Raw genomic sequence first — 6,155 nt, forward strand, 5'->3', positions numbered from 1 at the left:
ATGTCACTAATGAAAAAGCAGAATTTTAGTACTATAAAGGCACAGTTAATTTAAAGATGAATCCCTGGCAATAACTAAATAAATCCTCATAGCACTCTGGCCTAAAAATGTTTCTGGAAGTTTATTCAGGACCTCCAATAAAAGCCTTTCCTATGTCACTCACAGATATTCTGAGGCAAGAAGCCTTAGGGAAAAAAGCAAAAGAACTTATATCTGTGTTGGATAATGACAATGACGATATTAGTGATAATGCTAATAAGAGGGAGAAGGATTTGCTGTGGATTTTTTTTTTTTCTTCCATTTGATTAGAACCTTAAATTGAAAATCCAAGACAAAGATTGACAAATACGATCACTTATGTCAAGAACTGAAAACAAAAAAAGTCTAAGGCTTTAGAAGAGTGAGCAAAATACCACCAATTCAGAGTGCTTTGAAGATCAGTGATGGGGAAATCTAAGTAGCAGTGTGCACTAGCTTTATTATTAAGATGACAGAGCCTTTAGACAGAGTTGTTAACAGTATTACTGGAAAACGAATAAGGCAGTGAAGCATCCTAAATTCATGGGTGCTCCTGAGTTAGAGCTGCAGGTGTGTTGTGTTCTGTGTTTCTTGTGTGGTTTTGCTTCTCATGTAAACCTCCTTGAGGTGCTTGTGATGTGTCTAGTGACATGATTTAAGTGGCAATATTTAGGAAATAAAAAGTAACCCATTTCAGCATAGACGAGGGTAAGATAACTAAGACTTAAATGAACGTTATCAAAACATTGGGTCAGATGTGGAGCTTTCCTTCAGGTTGCTGACCTTTGAATTAGTTCTGTGATATCATTCATAAGCTTTGGGGGAATTTTAACCTAGCCATTGCTGGTTTTAACTGAGAGACCATCAGTTGTTACTGAGAGAGAGGAAAGAGCTGCGCTTTCTAGAAGTTGTGTGGTGTCTGTAATTGAAGTGATGCAACTAAAAGAAAGATGAGTACAAAAAAATTGTAACAGGAACTTGGAGGCACTAATGGCCACAAAAAGGCAAATCCAAAACAGAGTGGGTACAGAGAAGGACTATTAAAATGAACAGTGGAATAGAGAACCTAGTTTCTGTAGAGAGATTAAAACAGACTATGCTTTTAAACCAAACTGGGAAGTGTTACAATTTGTTATTACTGTTTAATTAGAAACATGAGGGAAATCCCTGGAAGGAGGAAAATTTAAGCACTGAAAAATGCAGATAAATACGGCTGTCCTCTGGATGGAGGGTGCTGGAAACATCCTCGTGTCACTTTGAAGCCTCCTCTTTGAACATCACTATGCAGGCTGCTTCAAAAAGGTGGAACCAATTTGAAATCATGAATGAAACTCTCCCCGCTTGAAAGGGTGGGTCATGGAGTTCCAAATGATTCCTGCTGGATGCCTCTCCCAGCACACAAACAGGCCCTGGCCTCAGTCATTCATGAGATATTGTGAAATACACTGCTTTGAAATTGGGTCCATCTTTTTGAAACACCCTGTATATTCTGAAGCATCTCCTTATTGCATATAGTCCACACATATATAATACTTCAGTGTGTCCTAGTAAGTGTCTTCTTTAGAAGTCCCAACTCCAATGAGTCTCTCAAGCAGATTAATGCTGGGATATTGCTGGATAAGGTGATGTTTGTACTGAACACAGCAACTCATTCTATGTGGGCCAAAAAGCAGATTTACAGGCCTGATGCGTTCCACTGGAACCGCTACATCTGCTGCCCGTTTCGTTTGCCAGACTTTTCATTTCTCCATCTTCAGCTCTCACTGAAGTCCACTTCGATATTTTCAAAATTTACCTTGGCTCTCTGATTCTGAGGATGTGGCTTGGCTTACCCAACTGAACAGAAAAAATAACCAACACATTAATATGGTAAATTGCATTTTCTCCTCTTGTTGCCTTTCCTTTCCTTACATCTTGTTCTGACTCCTTTGGTTTCTAAGATCTAAAGGCAGTGGTTTGAGATCAGATATTCCTTCATTTTTTAACCTTGGGCTTGTTTACACTGGTGTGATTACAAGATGGAATATATTGCTAAGCCAAGGGGACATGATTTAGCACTCCTTTTCAGTGTTTGGAATGTTTTACCAAGGCTAATAATTTCAGAGATGGAGTGAAGAATTACTGTTTTAAATGCTATGTTCGGTTCAAGCACCCCATTGCTGCTCAACAGGGCTATATACAAATAGTGTAATTTAAAAATGAGAAGAAAAGCTCCTACTTCAATCTGTAAATTAATAGTTGAAATTCACTCTTGTGCAGACAGCTGGTGTCTGGGCCAGTTCACATCTGGCATCACATCAGGGCTGATGTGAAATTCAGGCGGGCCAGAGGCTTTGAGCTTGGTTTTTTAGCAAGGCTGTTTTCACTCTGCAACGAGCAAGTGCAGTCATATGTTTCAACAAGGAACTTATCCGTTTGCATGTGAAAGTTTTACTGGTAATTTTACACCTCGAAAACAAATCAGGGTTTCACAGTTGGAAAGCAGAAACCAACCGGCTATAAACCGTCAGATTGACTGTGATCTCAGAACTGAATAGGTCTATTTGTTCTAACAAACAGTTAGGACATTAAACTGCAAAGCCTTGCAGTGTTTGTCCAGGTAAATAAGGACACATCCAAATTGATTATCTGTTGTTTGAGGTAATGATACGTAATAAACTATTCACTCTGGGTAACATAACAGAAATGTGCTTTAGCGTGCAGGTGTGCAATATCTTCCAGTATAAGAGCAGCATCTCCCCGCTAGTTTAGCGTAAGCCCAGGACTCCGTCACACCCTCTGAGCCCCCACCCATGCAGGCAAAATGCATTTGCCTGATAAAACAAATATGTACATTTTCTTTTGCTCAGTAACCTGTGTGGTGTTGCTGCTTTTACTGACAGGGATTCCTCAAAAATCTGCATGTGGGTATGCCTGCAGCTCACAGAAGAAGATTCCAGGGATGTTAAGGTTGATCCTTTCAGTGTCGTTATTTCAAAAAAGAATATCTGTCATCACAGACATCAGATCCACTAGCTGCCCAGCAATAAATCTTGTGCTCATGTCAAAATGTCTCTGGCAGAATTTCTAGGATGAAACCTCACAGCTCAACATTAAGCAGTGATTTTTGATTTATGGTATAAGCAGCATGAGCAGTATTCTAACAGGAAAAGGGCTAATCTCTAAATTTTGTCAAATGGGAAGTAGGTAAATGATGCTTGCTTTTCTCAGGAACTTAACTGACTTTTTAAAACTGTCGTATATGAATTCTTCCCATGCACACATTCTCGGTATCTCCAGAGTCAGACTGTGGCTATGCGTAGATCTGCCTGGAAATCTCCAGTGTGGGAGAGAGGGAACGAGCAGCTGGGTCCGAGAACCAGGGACAGAAACATTTTCCAGCAGCAGCAGGACCTTCTTTATGGGAACCTGCTCCATCACTTGTGACAAACACCAAATTGAATGTTTGTGGGGACATACTCTGGGAGGGTAATAACCCGTGCTGCGGCAGTGTGAGAATGATAAATGTTTTATTGTCTTTATTTTTCTCACATCACTTGCCAGTTAGACTTACAAGGTGAAATTAGCCACCTTCTGAGTTGTCTTGCCAAAATTTTACCTGACTAAAATGTTAAGCAGGACGTCGTGCACAGGTAAAACACTTTAATTTAGACACCTAGGGATGTTTATGCCCAGGCTGATGTTTAAGCTGTCATCAGAACTGGTGAAGAGCTCATCAGAGCTGCCGGTGGGAGCTGTTGGAGCAGTTCTAGTGTTGGGTGAGCAGCATCGTCCCCCGCTCCACTGGCTGCACTGACAGGTCCCCCCGCATATAAGGAGAGCCCAGGCATAAAGGGCTCAACTCGGACTCCCTGATTTCAGGTGCTTTGAGCTGTTGTTAATATCCTCCAGCCCTGGGCTGCCAGACAGGGAGAGGGCAGGTCTCCTGCAGGATGTTTCATGCTTGGGACAGCTTGACCAACGCTGGGGGTTGACGGCAAGGAACCAAATCGTGGTCCAGGGACATCACCTAACCTACATCGGCGAGCTCCCTCGGTATTCAGGGGAGAAGACAGGTGCCTTAAGTAGTATTTTCATTTAATCTATCATAAATGCCTATTTTAGGATGATACAAACTGTGATTTCTCCCAAACGATTATTTAAAGGTGACTGCCTATGATTTACACACCTAGCTTTTGGGCCCTTAGGGTAGAAAAGAATCACACAGATTTACCGGAAAGGAGGAGGTCACCTCTACCTCTTCATGGCATAACTTTGCTGATACCAGGAGAGTAACACTGTGGCCACATTTAACCAATGTCCACTGAAAGAGAAAGCGAGATAACTAATCAAACAAGCGAACCAGGCATCATATCTCTGTGATCATATAACAGATGGCAGACAATATGGAAGGGGGAACACACAAAGAGAGATATTAATTTAAGACAGGCAGATAGATGGAGCAATACTTTCAAAAGTAATAAATGGCTCAAATTGAAAGCGAATTCTCAAATGCATATTCAGAGACCTGTGGGTTCAACTCTTAATGGAAAAATCTTTTTTGTTGTTTTAAAAAATATAAGGAAAAGAAGGATCACACATTGACATTTATTTTCTATCTGTAAAAGAAAAAAGGCACGCATACATTGTTATTGAGCCTTTTTTTCTCTGAAGTTGATAGGTATTGCAGTGGTTCTGGTGGAACTGAGACAGGGAAAGTAAAAAGACATGAAGATTTTATTTTATTTTTTAAAAAGGAAGAATAATAAGCGGAAGAGTGTTTCTTATTATTTCATTTCAGAAAATGGTAAGACTAGCTCATCTCTAAAAGATACAGAAATCTGAATCAGAAGATCCTGCAACAACAGGAACGCAAATATATTTCTAACCACTAGATGGCACTTTAAGCACACGGTTGAAATGAACTGCTTTACTGTGAGATGTATAGTAAAGGTACCGTGTCAGAAGCTTAGCGAAGTCGAGGTTGGTTTTATTTTCCCCATGCCCAGAAAAAAAAAAAAAAAAAAAAAAAGAAAAAAGAAAAAAAAAAGACTAAATCTACTCAGTGCTTTTTGACTTAAAAAGAAAAATGGACATGGCAAAAAGATTCTTGATTAGATTGGTACAAAAAGATGATGCATTCTTTCTGGATGAATCATGAGATATAAGGTTCTGTCACTCTTTAGATATAGACCTGAAATACTAAGCTTAAATTTACAGCCTCTTGAATGAGCCACGGGACTGTTTACTCATAGAGTAGAATTGGGTGCAGTTCTTCTGTGTGGTCAGCTACTTTATCACCTTGATCAGTTCGAAGATACAATAACTCTTTCTTTTATTACGTCCTACTACAGTAGATCCTTTATCAACCTTCTTTGGATTTAATCGCACTTCTGGGGCAGGAATCCTCTCCCCATCTCTCTCTTTCACGCGCATGTAAATACACACCTGCACACCCATAAATGCCTGGGTGTTACTCTTTTGACTTTTTGCAATTTTGGTATTTTCTACGGGAAAGGCTGGAAGAGATAGGGAGCAGGATCTAGAGGAAAGATGGCTCAATTGCAGCTTCTCCGTTTTTCCATCTCCAGTTCCCAGAAAGGCGAGTCTATTTCCAAACATGACTAGGGGAGAGATTTCCATCTATAGGAATGATATCACAGTCGATACTTGGAAATTTGAAAATGCACCTTGGCTGCAGATTTCAGACTTTCTGTCCAACTTTGAAGCCTTATGATTCAAAACTGTTATTCACTCCATGCTGGGTCACCTCTCTGATTTCATCCCAGGCTTGGCTGTTCAATCTGATGCTTTGTTTTGGGCTCAGTCCCCATATGAACTTTTACAGCAAGATGTGGCACTGGAGAAGTCAGAGAGATTTTCCAGGAAATACTGAATAACAAATATCTCCCTGTAGTTCCTCCCATTCAACACACTGCTGAGCAACTGGGAGCATTTCTTCATGACCTCTTCTGCCGACAAGGTGTCCCCAGAGGTATGCAGATCATTACTGTTGCTTAATGTGCATAAAAAGGTTAGTCTGATTCTTATTCCTTAAAAAAAATGCCATTAGATCTTTTCTAAAAGTATCTCAAATGATTTGTCTCTGAGGTATTCTGTGCCATTGAGCTCTAAAACCTCCAAATGTTTCTTTGGTG

Source organism: Caloenas nicobarica, chromosome Z, assembly GCF_036013445.1.
Source record: "Caloenas nicobarica isolate bCalNic1 chromosome Z, bCalNic1.hap1, whole genome shotgun sequence".
Taxonomy (NCBI): Eukaryota; Metazoa; Chordata; class Aves; order Columbiformes; family Columbidae; genus Caloenas; species Caloenas nicobarica.